Source organism: Cydia strobilella, chromosome 10, assembly GCF_947568885.1.
Source record: "Cydia strobilella chromosome 10, ilCydStro3.1, whole genome shotgun sequence".
Lineage (NCBI taxonomy): Eukaryota > Metazoa > Arthropoda > Insecta > Lepidoptera > Tortricidae > Cydia > Cydia strobilella.
Genome location: NC_086050.1, coordinates 11,270,486 through 11,286,821, shown reverse-complemented (window position 1 = coordinate 11,286,821; position 16,336 = coordinate 11,270,486). Strand labels below are relative to the sequence as shown.

General features: G+C 35.3%; 2 protein-coding genes across 2 annotated transcripts in view; one reads left to right on the top strand and one right to left on the bottom strand.

The window, feature by feature from the left end:
* LOC134744939 (mucin-5AC-like) overlaps positions 1 to 16,336 on the bottom strand; it is a 403,822-nt gene that overhangs the window by 8,558 nt on the left and 378,928 nt on the right. The gene's annotated exons all lie outside the window — the stretch shown is intronic.
* Positions 2,108 to 16,336, top strand: part of LOC134744602 (trace amine-associated receptor 8b) — a 65,456-nt gene continuing 51,227 nt past the window's right edge. The window contains exon 1 of the mRNA XM_063678466.1: positions 2,108 to 2,446. The gene's annotated coding sequence lies outside the window, so the exon portion shown is untranslated. The remainder of the gene's footprint in view (positions 2,447 to 16,336) is intronic.

Here is a 16,336-nt window from a genome sequence, read left to right as displayed (position 1 = left end):
CCGAACTTATTCCCATTGCAAAAAATTATATCAAACAGACTTAATCCTAATCAAAATAAAATCCAGTACTTCTTACCAATCTCGAAACTAGCTATGTACAGAAACGGTCCTTATTGTAGATGCGTCATCATAGCAAACAAACTACCCGAAATATTGAAACAGGAAAGTAATGACAAAATATTTAAAAATAAGTTAAAAATGCTGCTCACCGATAAGTCTTAATTCAATTGACGAATTTTTAAATGATGACACTTTGTTGAAATGGAATCCGTTAAGTTAAATATAGTAGGAATGAATATGATTATGTAAATATTAAAAATAATTATAATATCAGATTATGACATCGCATTGTATAACTTCTTAATTTAATTAATATTGTTTTGACATACCTTTGCTTTGCATGAACTATCTTAGCTTTAAATTATATTAATTATTTTGATTTTCGCTAGAATTGTAAGTACCTAATGTACCTATCTATCTGTTAGCATTATGTGCCCTATCAGGGTGTCATGTACCAACTACCTGTAACTAACATCTTTTGTAATGCACATGACATGTAATGTTGAATAAATATAATAATAAATATAAATGTTTAAAGACTGAAGTGCGGTTCTTTGATCTTTCTTTATGTTATATTCAATGCTAAGTAAACCAACGCTTTGTAGACCTACTAAAATAAGCCATAATTTTGGCAAAAAAAGAACGAATATAAATTAACTTCTCCGATATTTTGATTTTTAACAAATATTGTAAACTTTTTAAAATCATAAGAGCAGTATATGTTATACCTACTCAAACAATGTTCACAATATGCTAGTATTGTGTAAACAACCAGTAACAACACTATTATTTACAATAACTTAAACAAATAAATACTTACCCTTACTTATTTTATTTGACGTTGTATGGCTGTCGTATGTAAACAACTGTTAGCTTGGTACGTACTGTACTCAAATATCTTTTGAAATTGAAATCAATATCTACTTGCTCATACAATAGTGCGTAGCCAAAGATGCCAATCGTTTACCCTCCGTAACCAACGAAACGCAACTGTCTCTGTCACACTAACATGGAAGAGTGACAGAGAGAGATTACCGTATCGTTAGGACCGGAGGGCCGGAGCGAACAATTGACATCTTGGTTAGGCACCTTGGCCATACTGCAAGTTTACAAACTTCAAGCTGACACAGTTAAAGGATGACTCACGTTAGACCGGGCCGTGACTGGGCCGGAGCTTCCGGCGCTTCGTTTTCTATGGAAAGCATCACGTGATCACCTGTCATGTCATAGAAAAGTAAGCGCCGGAAGCTCCGGCCCGGTCACGGCCCGGTTTAACGTGAGTCATCCTTAAGTCGGACGTCTACGATATCAATGGTTGTCTATTCAAAGTTTTACTCAGGTGTTGTTGCTAGAATTTAAAACAACCGAGCAAATTGTCAGACTACGAAGTACCTAGGTGTTTACTTATCTAATTAAAAATTACCGTCACAGTTTAATACGCGTTTTTATTGCTGACTGTACCTAATGTTCTTTGTAGGTCTATCGATTTCTCTTCGAGATATGTAGATTATTTTTAATGAGCGGATAGTTTTCTTTTTTTTAGCAACAGCAGGAAGCAGTTCCTTAGGCCGCCTTACCTTAGGTCATCTACGTAAGTGGTAGCATATTATCACATTGTCATCGGAATTACATCCACGTATACCAAAGTTGAGGCAATTTATCTGAATAACAGCCCGCATCTACCGGTAACTAGTTCAATGTTGATCTTGCAAGATTTTATGATTATTGATCAAATAGGAACGAAGTGAACCTTGGCAAAAGCGTGTAAAAACATTAAAACAAGGCTTGGAATTAAATGATAAATTAATAATATTCTGAGAGCGCGTAGTAAGAGACGAGCGCTACATGGAGTCATGACATGTAATGAGCTCAAATGTAATATACACCTGGTGGGAAATCACTCGTAACCTGAATTAAAAAATTTTGGTGTTAATTTCAAATCTTTGTGTCTGGCCAACTTAAGCATGGCAATATTAGAAACTAAAGCGTGCTTCAGCTTAAGAATAAAAGATTACGGGCTGTTGAAAGTGCCAATAAGTGCTTAACATTGTGGATGTAGGTCTATCTTAGACAAGGTCTGTAATCAGCTTAGTGCGACAAATAGAACTTTATCCCGCGAACGGCGTCCCGTGGGGAGTGCCAAATGTTTCAGCGGCGTTTCAGTCCTCATTCAGACACGGCCTCGACAGGAGGTGTGCGTCGCGCTTCTGCGCAAGTCACTTCGCTACGAGCGAAATTAAGCACCCATGAACCGGGAAAATACGAATCTCATAGTGATGACGCCTATAGATGAGTTTGTAGGCTGAACTTAAAAAGTCGGTCTTGGTTGATTGTATGTGTATGTGTGCGACAGTTCAAATTATTGTTGACATTGTTTGCCGTGTGGGTAAGTGAAGTGATACTACAGAATACGGTTTTATTTTTCCGTCTCTCAAACACGTTTTGCAACACAAGAGTGACATTTGCTTAATGAATGTAGGCGACTATGAACAACATGAGAACATTATTGACGATCATAATATAAATTCGTATAGATTAGTGTAAGAATAATTTATAATGTAATTTATCATTATGAAATAAATAAACTAAACTAAATTATTTATAAAATGGTCAGCGTTCATCTAGTCCGAGAGATAAAGAAGTAAATTTTCCTGTGGAACACTCATTTCGTATATTTTCCCTCGGGTTTCGCCCCCGAATAATTTGTCAACGTAATGTTAACAAACTCTGAAATAACCCGACATCGACAGCGAGATTTTCGGGTAAATATTTCACTTCGGTCACAATGAAGCCATTTGTCAGCAAGGCTTTTAATTTACTGTTCAAATTACTCTTTTATTCATTACCGTAATTTAACGCTTTGCACGCTGCCCTTTCATTAAAGAAATGTCGTAACTGTTTCTTCAAAATAATTCTTTTCGGTCTGAATACTTAATCTTTAAATATAACGGGCGGGACGTTGCGAAACTTATTTCATTAAATACTATTATAATACTGCTTTCCTAAATTAAGGCAAATTAATAGAGTATTGAATTTTAGTGATCTGTAATGATTAAAAAAACTACTACATAAAATTCAAGGATAGTTACATCTCGACTTTAATAATTATATTTAAAATAAAATCAAAATAACTACCCTGGCATCACTGAGTAATTATTTAATTCAATAAACTTAGAGCCGGATTTATCAGAATAATCACATGTATATTAAACATTTCCTAGCCTTGTCGGTAGTGACCCTGCCTACGAAGCTTTCCTGAGTTTATGGGTGTTTTCTATGTACCTACCTATTTGTGTATATATTTATGTATTCATAAAGCACAAAGTTTGTGTATACACAAAGCAAATTAAGAAATTTGCGTTTTATTTAGATGGGACAGGTACAACCTTACAACACCTACAATATCTCGTGTCATGAAAAAAAAAATTGCGTAGGCGCCCTTCGGTAACTTTTTTTATTAATCACGATTCGTATTCACAGATTTTGGAATAAATACCCTACCTAGTCTGTGACAAAAATACAAAATATAAATACACAATATCAAAAGGAAAAACAAACTATAACAGGTAACATTTTTAAAACCGCAATATTAAATATTAAAATATTTTTGAAAAAAAAGCTATTTATGTACTTTATGTTAAGTAAAAAAAATTAAACAGGCAGGTCCGATGCAAGAATAATAAATAAACACATTTCTCGATTAAAAGGTTACGTCACGGAATTTTCTGTAAAACGCGACGTGATTTCGACTTTGGAGCAAATGGATTACAATCATGAAATAGAGCACCAAATGCGGCTCGCCGTGCTATTTTAATACAGTGAAACCTGGATAAGTGGGGTATTAAGGGGCGAGCAAATGTCTCACTTAAGGTGTCAGTTAGCCAGGTATAAATAAATTGCTGTCTCATTTTCAGAGGGTTTCATTAATAGAGTTGTAATTGTAATTTCTGTTTCGACATTTTTTGTTTAGAATGATTCTAATAAGGATAGTTTTAGTCACATTAAATTTGATACAGAATGCATTGCATCTTATTGATTTTAGCTTTTGTTTCGAAAGTTTTAACTACTAAATAAAACTTGAAGACGTTCAGACACAATCAACTAAATGCGAATTCTGTGGGAAGATAATTCAGTGCTAAAGTGTCGGGACCGCATCATGAGTCCCCGCTGTAGGGGTTTCCCACTTATCCAGGTCCCACTTAACCAAGTTACACTGTATAACATTCTTAATTTCAGAAAGGTTATTCAGAAGTGAGGGCAGTAAAATTGTAATAAAAGTGCGAGAACAGCCCTCACCGAACTGCTGTTCCACAAGCTGTCATGGCACTCATGGCTATTTTGTTTAATATAGATAGCGTCGTACCATTTTAAATTTTTAATTAAAGTAACATAACATTCCGATTCAGACTGCACAGCAATACTGCAGCAGAAACGTTGGTGCAGTATGAAATCAAATGTTAGCTTAAGGCCTCTGCAAAAAAATATCACACAAAATACACAAAACACAAATTTAGAGAAATAACTACCTATCAGACTTTAGATACTTTGACGATGTAGGCAAATTACCTATAGATGGCGAGTTTTTGAGTTCGTTTATAGATTTGTCCGCAACGAGAATCGTTGAAGTATAATTAAAAAGCAGAAGTTGAATTTATGTTCATCTAAAACACATGTTATCTGTTGTGAGCAGTAGGTATGGGCCGTATGTGGCTGGGTAGTTTTATCACACATAATATCAGCTACGTGAAAACTTCAAAAATACTGCAAAATATCCACCTTAGTTTGATCATTTTATTTCATTTTCTTTTGTAATTATCGGATGGATGCACTTAATTACCTTTGTTGGATGAAAAAACACGTCCGCATATACTTATATACAGTATGATTTTGTTATGTATGACCATGCTCTGAGAATCTGAGAATCATGAGGCCAACCCCGAGTACGCAAAAAACAAATCATTTAGTACATTTCGGAAAATCTAATTTATGTTTCTAAGGAACAGCGATTTTATTTTTCGCTATTTCAAGGTTGGTCTCACATTAAAAGTTGAGTATGAACTACATATTCATATTCACCTTTAACGGTACGGTCCAGACATATCAAAATCACATGGATAAATATTCCTATAAAGGATGACTCACGCGGGACCGGGCCGGGGGCGGGCCGGAGCTTCCTTCGTTTTCTATGGAAATCACCACGTGATCACCGATCAGCCGTCATAGGAAATGACATGTCGGTCGCCTCGGCCCGGGCACGGCCCGGTCTAGCTTGAGTCATCCATAAGACGGAGATGTTTCACAAACAGAGTATTACCTAACATGATTTCAATCTTAGAGCATAATAATATTAGCTCGAGCGAGACGCGAAAAGATTAATAAGATAAGTACTATGTTTGTATCATATGTTTTTAAATCCGAATATGTCACTCGGATTCTTCTGTTGGTATTGTATGATTTGGGATTCAAAAAATCACATTTTGGATATGATAAATGGCGGTCAAAACGTTAGTTACCATTTTGTATTATTATAGGTACTGAGTTTAAAAATTTTAAACTCAGAAAAAGGATCTATATTTTATAATTGTAATTTTATATCGAATAATTGGTTAATTTCTTTTGGTTGGTTATTGGTGCCCAACTTGCATTATAGAAGAGCCAAATAACTGCACAGATTTAAGGTTTATATACGTAAAAGACAAATAAGAAGAAATTATGACGTTTACGTAACAAGACGAAAGTGGAGGACCCGTGCGAAATTGCCTTTTCATACAAACGTAGTCCTCATTTTCCTCTCTGGATATTAACATTATTGAAAATGTTTTGATACTATTTGTATATCAACTACAGCCATTACGTTTGATTTTTTCGAATTTTGAATTATTAAATGAGTTATTAAATGCTCCCAATTTAAAAATTTGTAAAAAATCTGTTTTTCGCTCCTAATTTTTACAATAATCAAAAAAGTCATACGTAGTAGCATACCTATGGTTAATATATATCAAATGATGTAAAAATATTTTCCATAATGTCAGTATCCAGAGAGGAAAATGGGGACTACGTTTGTATAGAGAAGCGGCCGTGCCCTTTCCTCTGAGCGGAACACTAAAAAGAAGAAAGACAATAAAAGGCCGGCAACGGCGGCAACAAATCACAGCTTAGGAGGCGTAAACACGCTTCGCTCGCTCGCGCACAGTCCACCAAAGCGGAGTGCAGACATTTAATTTTTATTATTTATTTATTTATTATTATTTTTTAAAGTACGCAACACACTTTAAAGACAACCGTTGTATAGAACTTAATGAAGAATATGTTGTTCCAATGGCAGTTAATTTTAAGTTTTAACTTCAACCGTTTTTCTAATAAAAATGAAAAAAAAACTACAAAATGAAACACAAAAGCGGGGGAAGGGGGCGAATACTCACTTGACAAGTTGATTCCACTTGTGGTACTGTACTTAATAGTAAGACACGAGGGTTATATCATGATTCATGTGTCATGTCACGCGTCATAAGCGCAATCATAAACCATAACATACGATCGCAGGAAGTTTAAAGGGTTCCACTGATTATCAGGGCGCCAGACGATATTAGCCTGTCAGTTCGAACAAAAACTGGACAGTTCCGAACAACTGACAGGCCGATATCGTCCGGCGGACTGTGGTAATCAGCGGGCCACTAATGATTGACGATTTGATGACAGCAACAAAGTGTACGACCCACTTGATCATGAATTGTATCTTTATAAATTCAGTTAGGCAGGTCTGATCTTTGAGTTAGTACCTAATGCTGTTGTACAGTCACAGTTGGTTTTGCTTGATATTGTTATGTAGCAAAAGTTATATAGTAGTTACACACAATATTAACTACAAGTTTATAAGTACTCAGCAGAAACATAAGATAGAATGCTACCAAGTATTCAAGTTTAGTTTTGTAGGTCCTAACTCCTAAGTGTTCAAGTGTGCGTCGTGCGTCCATTTATTCAGGTCATAGGTCGTATAAGGATACGAGCCGAGAAATAGCAATAGCCTTAATATGAGAACTTGTATGTAATATGTAAGTAATAAAGAAATGACATAATGCAAATTAAAGTAATTTCGACGCACTTATGAAGAAAACTTTTGGGCCTTATTTATAAACGTCTACTAAAGTTGAGACGCCGCTAATAATCGTTTGTCCCTTTCCATCATACCAATACGTCGGAAAGGGACAAACGATAATTAGCGGCTTGTCAACTTTAGTAGACGTTTATGAAGAAGGGGGAGTCTTTCCCAAAAAAAATATATTTGATTCGCAAAAAAAGCAAATACCAAGTATATAAAAGGTGTTATCGGCCATTACATACCCTACTTTTTGTCATAATTGGCATTTTTCGCAATGACCGTTCAGAATTCCCTAAAGGCAAATTTTTGAGTGGACCCCTTGAAAAGGCGTAATCCACAGTCAGGGTCCGTGGAGTACAGTTTGAAAAGTGGAGTAAATGCGTCTCATCTCTAAGAAAACCCACATCTACGAGGCCTCTTTAGAGTATGATAAAATTTGGTATTATATCTTTTATATAAAATGAAAACCGTTATTGTATAAGCTGGGACTATATTCACTGTTATTTTATCTCGCAACGGTTCGAACAGCAGAGCTCTGCTGTGAACTAAGTATTTCAAGTATTGACCACGGGCTACGGGTCCTACGTCCGTTAACTTCAAACGTAACTCCATTTTCTCTTTTCTTTTATTGTACTTAACTCAAATATCTCTTAACTGTGTAGGTATCATTCCATCCGCGTTCTTTGTTAAGACTTTCGAGGGCTCTACGCTTTTTAAAGACTTATTTTTCTAATGTTTTTATGACTGTATTGTTTTTGTTGGAGCGCTCATATTTAAGGAGGAATTTTACATGTATTTTTGTTAAGAAATAAGTTTGTTATTGCTGACAATATATTCCTATTTTTATGCGGCATTTGTCTTCCTCGTTAAAGAAAACTTTTATGTGCGATTTTATGTACTTAGGCATCGGCTTTATTTTATGTACTTGCCAAATACCAAATGTTATTTTTATATCGTAAAAGTTCTACAGTACGCTCCTACCCTACAAGTGATTCGAAGTTTTTTGGTCCGCAGGTGTGGTCGACATTTATTTTGATACATGAATAGGTTCACTTTCCATATCTTAAAACAAACATATCGAAGTATTAAATCTGTGACGCAGGTACACGATAAGAAATAACATCGGGAATCGGGAACATATAATAATAACGCATTGAGTTACGTGCTCGTCGTACAGATTTCACGATATTACTTGAAAGACGTAATAAAACTAATCTAAAATTCAAAATAGGTAAATCCGATTATAACAAAAGCCATTGAGTGCGCAAACCCAGAGTGGTGTTTTGCATTTTTTATTTGTAAATCGAATGGTTCTTGAATTGCATTAAAAAATTGAAGTGAATAAACATAAAATGTATTCACATGTTGTGCAATAATAGTTATTTTCGATACAAGTGCGAAAATAGGAAATTCGTAATTGTATGTGTATTCGTGTATCGTACAATGTATTTAATTTTCGACGTAGTTACGTAATGAGCTTATTATAGCACCGGTGTCGTAATGTAGCACCAGCTGTACTGTAAAAGATAAAATAGGTAAGTTAAATGCTAATCTAATCTAGAGTTCTGTTACTTAGATAATTACTTACAGTCATCAATACAATTTAATTACATCAATAAAATTCCATCATATTATGTTACCCACATGAGATCATTTGTCACTGTCAATGTCAAAAAACCGGCCAAGTGTGAGTCGGACTCGCGCACGAAGGGTTCCCTACCATTACTCAAAGATGGCAAAAAAATCATGTTTGTTGTATGGGAGCCCCACTTAAATATTTATTTTATTCTGTTCTTATTCAGTATTTCTTGTTATAGCGGCAACATAAATACATCATCTGTTAAAATTTCAACTGTCTAGCTATCACAGTTCATTAGATACAGCCTGGTGATAGACAGACGGATAGACGGACGCACAGACAGACATACAGACAGATAGACAGACAGACGGACAAACGGACAGTGGAGTCTTAGTAATAGGGTCCTTTTTTTACCCTTTGGGTAAGGAACCCTAAAATAAGTTTGAAGATGCTGAAGTTCTGAACTGTCTTGATTTGTAGTCTCCAATCCTAATAAAAATCAAATGTAAGCACCCTTACGTAAATTGTAAAAGTTTAGCTATTGTGAGTAGAGTACCACTATTTACAATAAAAGCCCCTTGAACACTAAAGTAGGTTTTACTAGCTCGGATTGTTTAGGAAGGTAAGTAGCTCCTTACGGAGCCAACGGCCCTCGGCTCAGCAGGGTTGTTCCCATCGTAAACCTAACGAGTCGACTTTTTATTTGTTTTATTTTATTTGTTTTATTTGTTGACTGAAATTTCACGGTCAATAGGATTTGGTCACTTTTTATTTGGTGTATGACATTTATTTCAGTTTATAGATATATTAGATGACTCTTTACTTTATACTGGTACGTCGGAGGAAAATGCCTGCAAGCGATGGAAACTTCCCGGCGCGTTATCGAAATATTCGCCGGATCGGTTAGTACGGCAAGCAAATCCCTGTGGCGGGGGTAATCTCATGCGATTGCCTTAGCAAGGGAAGTCGGTGAGACCGGTGCAGTCATAGTAAGTCAGTAGCTTAATTTCATATGAATAGCAATTTTTAGGTTCTTCAGACTATCGACTCGCTAAGAGCTATTTGTAATAGTCTATTTTCGTATTCGTGGCTGAAGATTAATGGTTTCTTTCGTCATTATCTCAGTGTTTAAAAAAATGTTTCATTAGTATTGGTATACCAAGGTACCTTCTTTTGATATGATGACCTTCTTTTGATATGATGATATTGATACGACTTTTAATTTACTGAATTTCCAAAGTTGTCGATATTAATATATTGAAAGAACTCCATCTGTCTTGTGGAGTGATCTGTAGGTACCTTAAGTATGATATAGGTCACTAATAAATACGCCAATTTGTTAGCAAATATATTATATTACCAGAGTATACGCGCTGGCAGAAATTTAGAAACGAATTGGCATTAGCCCGGGCTTGTCTTTGATTTGTAAAGAAGATTCTTTATTCTAAGTAATATTTGTACTGTTGTGAATGGGTAATTAATTAATACTCCATCGAAAAACACAAGTCCTTTTAATATTATAATATTTAATGTAATAGAGGCTTAGTACCAATTACGCTAACTCGGCTAAAGGACCAGGGGCCCATTTCTCGAACGGTATTAGACTAATATTATTAGTCCACAAACTGTCAAGTCGTATGAGTTACCATGGCAACACACTAATAATATTAGACTAATGCCGTTCGTGAAATGGGCCCCTGAGACTATTTCTTGTACCACTGGTAAATGTTTAGTTGTCAGCATTTTGGTAGGAAAGTGTTTTTGCGGGAAACATGTCTATCTCGGATAATCCTTGTCATGAAACGTATCACGTCGTTTTAGTCAATATCGCTGTTTTTCGTGCATTACACATGCATTGTTGTTTTTCATAGGGACCGTCTCTGATTCTGGGGTTTTAATACAATGATAGATTCTATGTTTAAAAAAATTGTTTATTCCTTCATTATACATATATTTTATGTAATGCGTGTCGATGTTGGCGTTTTTAGGGTTCATAGTCGACTATAGAAACACTTACCTATATAGTTTCGCCATGTCCGTCTGTCTATCCGCGGCTTTGCTCCGTGATCGTTAGTGCTAGAAAGCTGCAATTTGGCATGGATACATAAATCATGCATGGCGACAGAACAGTAAAATAAGAACTACAAAAATAATTCTTTAGGGTACTCCCATACTGTAAAATAAGCGTTTTTTGCTTATGATATACGTAAAACATTCATGTTGTCAAGTGAAAATAATTGTGATTCGATTTAAATTTAATCTAATTGCCAAGTAAGAACTAAAACAATATATTACTTAGTGCATCGTTATTTCAGACCATATTTTGTATCCATTGCTCTATTTTTCAGAACGTGTAAATTTTATTTACAGGGCAAACATAACAGTATCAGTTCAGTATTGGGCGACTTGGGCGTAGTTGGCATGTTCCCAAGGTTTTAAGTTTGATTGTATGGCCGGAAACCAATCTACTATTTTCTTGAACACGTTTCAAACAAAAACGTTTCGTGAAAAGGCATATAAGCAGAGTTCGGATAAATTTCATAAATTATCGCAAAAGTAAATATGGTATGAAACAGGATAAAAAAATTGAACAATTTTGAACTGCAGTTTTGAGTATAACCTGGAAATTTTATTCAAAAATACTGTACAATGTACATAATACGAGTTTAAAGAATCTTGTCCTATTTTGAGATATAAATTATTTTTGCTGGTTTTGCGATGATTTGTCTGATCATTGGATATAAGGTAGGTAATAAAATAAACGAGCGCTTTTTCAACGCGTGTTAAAAAAGCGCTTGAATCTGCCCGCACGGCACGCTAAATTCAACAACGCTTGATAAAAAGCGCTACCGCCATCGTGTGGATAAATACACATGTTTCCATTTGTGTCATTCAAATGCTTTTTAACGCGCGTTATTGAAAAAGCGCTCGTGAGTATGAGGCCTTACAGTTGTGATTTCGATAAAATTAAAACTTCAGACGTTTATGAAGGCTAAAATTCTATGTGGCTAATTTTCATGCTTTATGAAGTTAAACTTGAACTTGAATACGTTTTACAGCTCTAATCTTGATAATTTCAGAAAAACCCAAACTTAAAAAACTGAATTCTCGCAATGCAGCGCAAAGCGTAGATCGCAAATACCTACGAATGATACTAGGCACCACTTTAATAATATTATGCTTATGTACCTACATATAGATATATTAATACAAACATTTAATTTAATCTGTCTTCAAAGTATCCGCTTAATGCGGCAGCGATACATATTACGTAAGTAGGAGTTTGTAGAATAGGTAATTAATCCCGAATGTCTACCTTCTCCTGAGAAATGACAATTCATTTTATCACAGTGAAGCGAGACCAAATTGGGTTGTACACGTTCTCGCTATAACACCCATGGAAAAACTGCCAGCCTTTTCGTCGATTCATTTCGATTGTAATTCAAGTAGGTATAGGGGGCCTGCCGCCACATAGAATAATTCAAATTCGTGTATAAATTACTCTGTCGCTCCAATAAGGCAAGAGCGATAAAGATGGCGACAGACGATTTTCTAACGATTCGATGTTCAGGTGAAGTAATTTTCACTAACGATGAAATTAATGTAATGCTATTAAGCGTTTGATGAGCGCTTTGATTTGCATAGTTAATCATGTTAACTTGTTAGCAACAAGAGGATCAAATGTCGGTGCCTTATTGCTGGTTAGGTTTTGGCTGTAATCTGAGCAAAGCATGACTTTGTATTTTTTTTGCAAGTTTCCTTGCTGGTGAGAAAATTTCTATACGTATCATGCTCAACTGAAAATTCACGGAAGGGGAGTTCATCATGTATTTACATATATTATTTACCAGCGAAATATGGGAATTCCACTGTAGGATACCAATTATCCTAATTTCCGCGTTCATGAAAAAATCTTTATATAATAAATTTTCTTTTCTTAGTAAGTTATTCCATCCCATCCCAAGGTTACTGTTTGGAAGCTCAAGGGTTGGATTACTTTACAAAGTTTTATTCTTCCACTTCACATGATTTTCGAGACATTGGCCAAAAAATTTAATTTTCTAAAAATAATGTTTGTGCTTAAATTCTTCAGATTATTTTATTGTCTAAATTATCGTAAATATTAATAACCAAGTATTAAATGAAGAAGAATAGTACATTTCGATGCTAGTGCGGAAAGTAATTAAAAAAAAATGGAAAAGTAAAAAGCACTAGTTTGCGAATACCAACTTTCCGCACGCTAAACAGCTACGTAAAGTATATATGTATAGCACTTTTTTAGCAACTGTATTAATTAACAAGATGTATAAGAGCTCGTGCCATGAGCCACCTTATCACTCTTACTCATGAGAAATGGATATTTCGTTTACATATAGGTAGTGGCTAGTATGGTTCGTACGTATTATTTAATCACGAAAAGATACACTAGTAGTTCGCCCCGAACTGAGGACTCGCGGTTCTCCAAAAAGTTAGATCAATTGAATGCACCTACATACTTTGTAAAAGGATCGAAAACCGCGAGCCCTTAGCTGATAGATTTAAGTCCCCATAGAGATTAAAATAAACTGTATCTGTGGTAACCCGTAATCTTTCTTGTCAAATGTCATATACCTACCTATTTTTGTTTATTTTATTTCTTTTTTATAAATATTGCCAATTATTTTAATATTGAAATTAAAAAAATAATATAAAATTTGATATCAAACTCGACCATACTTTCTTGCAATTCTTGCAAATAAGATGACCAGAATAGCAAGATCCCTCACAAATATCTTTTTGGTCTTCTACGCTCTTCTAGCTCCATAACCTGCTGCTCATAATTTAATGACTAAAATATAATGCCTTCATCTACACGATTTCATTTAAATTAGAACAAATTTACTTAAGTTATTGTCCATCAAACTATTCAGCTTAAAAACATCGAAATGCCGGGACGTGCCAAGTTGAATGTAAGAACTTCGCTTCGCTTCGCTCGCTCGTTCGATAAAATAAATATTTGGTATTTTTTTGGGAACATATTTTAATAAAGTGCTTCAGTTACAAAATAGCTTGATGGAACCTGACCCTGACATGGTTATCTTTCCCCTTGGCGTTGGAACTTTCAAAACTTTTGGCACTCAAAAATTTTTAACCGCCATGTTATACCTAAAAATACCACGCACATGCCAAACAGCAACACAACAACTAGCAAAATATATTAACTTAAAATCACATTAATTACTTTGGTAGTATACGCAATCAAACTTTTAATCGATCTTGGGGTGGTTGTGAGCACCGCAACTTATATAACAACGTTAATTATGGTTTCTTGACGTTTAAATCTATAATGGCTGGATGATGTGATACCATTTATTACTAAGGTATCTAGGTTAGATACACACGGTAAATGAATTTGATTTCTGTAACATTTTGTACCTTGTCACAGCGACAATTTTAATATTAGATCGTTAGCGACTTTCATATTGATTGCCACTGTGATAAGGTTGGTATGGTACAGTCGCCATCAGATATATCGGAGCGGCCAAGGTGCTCACAAATATCTGAACACGTCTCTATTGTCAAGGCGTTAGGTGCGTGTTCAGATATTTTTGAGCACCTCGGCCGCTCCGATATATCTGATGGCGACTGTATATACATCAATGAAATTTCGTGACTACCGTCCTGTAATGTTTGTGTCTAAGTTTAGTCTGAATAAACGAGAGTAAGAATAAAGATAATTGTAATTTCTTTATTTTATTGCATTACATTCGGTACTCTTGTCTTATAAATAATGTATTAAGTTTTATCTATATTTGTAAGATATTCAGGTCGTCATGTAGCATCGCTAACAACGTACAGGCAATAAAAATCTTTGTAATTTTTTTCAGTCATCTTAAAGACTTCCAAAAATTGACTTGTTTCGGCCTCATAAATGGTTTTCATTATTTTCGCCTTCTGGCTCAGGGAAGTTCCTTAAGCGAGTCTTAATATTAAAGTAGGTACTATTCCGCCCACTACCCACGAAGTCGCATTAAAGCCCGCGTATGGATTTGCCTGGTCTCAATTAAGTCTCGCAGTTTACTTAGACCTACATACCTTTAATGAACATAGCAGAGACTAGGTAATTATAAGGACTAAAATACTTAGTCAACAGAGTTTAGATCATCGCGTACATTAACTAAGTTCTCTGGCAGAGTTGACGCTATCTACATATTTCAACTCTGCCAGAGAACTAAGGTAAAAGATCGCATTATGCTATTTATTTCAATAATTGCATTAATTTTAAGGCAGAAGCCTTGCGTTGTCACTATCTACCTACAGATTGTGTACAGATTTGACATGTATTATTATTTACTGGTCTCTAAACATACCTAATTTTCGTGGTTGGCACGCCGTTGAAAGGTAAAATTATTCTCTCTCCTGTTAATTTAATTTTCATCATGCTTTCATTTTCGTGTATAACGGGAGTTGGCAAGGTTATTATTTTGATGCTTTTTATTGATAATTATTATTCATAACGCTTGATTTTGAACAAAGTAGAAATAAATGTTAACGTTCCAGACAAAGCAGGTATTTTGTGGACGAAACAAAGTTTCCCAGACCTTTTATGTCCAGCTTCAAAACCATACAGTCAGCAAAAGCCTTACCGTCTTTAAAATCATTGTAATGCGAGAAGTCGATAACTATAACAACAGAACATTTTAAAGAAAATCCTTTCGGAGACAACTAAAATAATAATAAATAAAAACAATGACTCAAGCTCTCCAAGGGACCTCTACGTGTTGGATCTATATCCCCACGCAAGCCTATCAAACGACCGGGATTTATTTATAGGCCCGTGAAATCCAAGGAAATACAAATAAATAATAAATATTGTAGGACCATTTTACTCAGATCGAGCTAGTCCCACAGTAATATCAATAAGGCTTGTGTTGTGGGCACTACGAGTAGACGACGATACATATAATACATAGGTATATAAATACTTATATACATCAGATAACATCCATAACTCGGGAACAAATATTTGTGATAAACACACAAATAAATGATCTTACCGGAATTCGAACTCGGGACCTCCTGCTTCGTAGGTAATAGAGTCACTACCGACTAGGCTGGCCGTAAAATATGTATTTTTGTTACAAAAATGTTACAAAGGACCGCGATGTTTGCGTGGACCAAATGCGGAAGGCCAATTCGAACTTACAAATGCATGCCAATTTTATCTCTTTTTGATAACATTACACTCGCCTGATGTGAATCTCGCGTTATGTCTTGATACAAGTGAGATGTGCGAGTAGTAGGTACATATCAATAAAAGATTGTAGTTCAAAGTCACTCCGGGGCATAAGTAGTTTCCATCCCTTACCTAATGGAGTGGAAGAATGCCCAGTTCCCTACTTCCTCGATTAAGAGTAGGACCAATCGAATTAAGTAGTCGTACTGTTGTCAGGTTTTTGCTATTAAAGCGGCTTTTGGGTTCAGTGTATGCGAGTTCTCACTTGCTTTTATTGTATCAGAAAATATTACTAGGTAGCCTATTCTCCCCTCCGACGTGGGGGGACGTTATGTCGGATTTTGACGGAACAAAATTTTACAGTAACACTAACAGTTGAAGC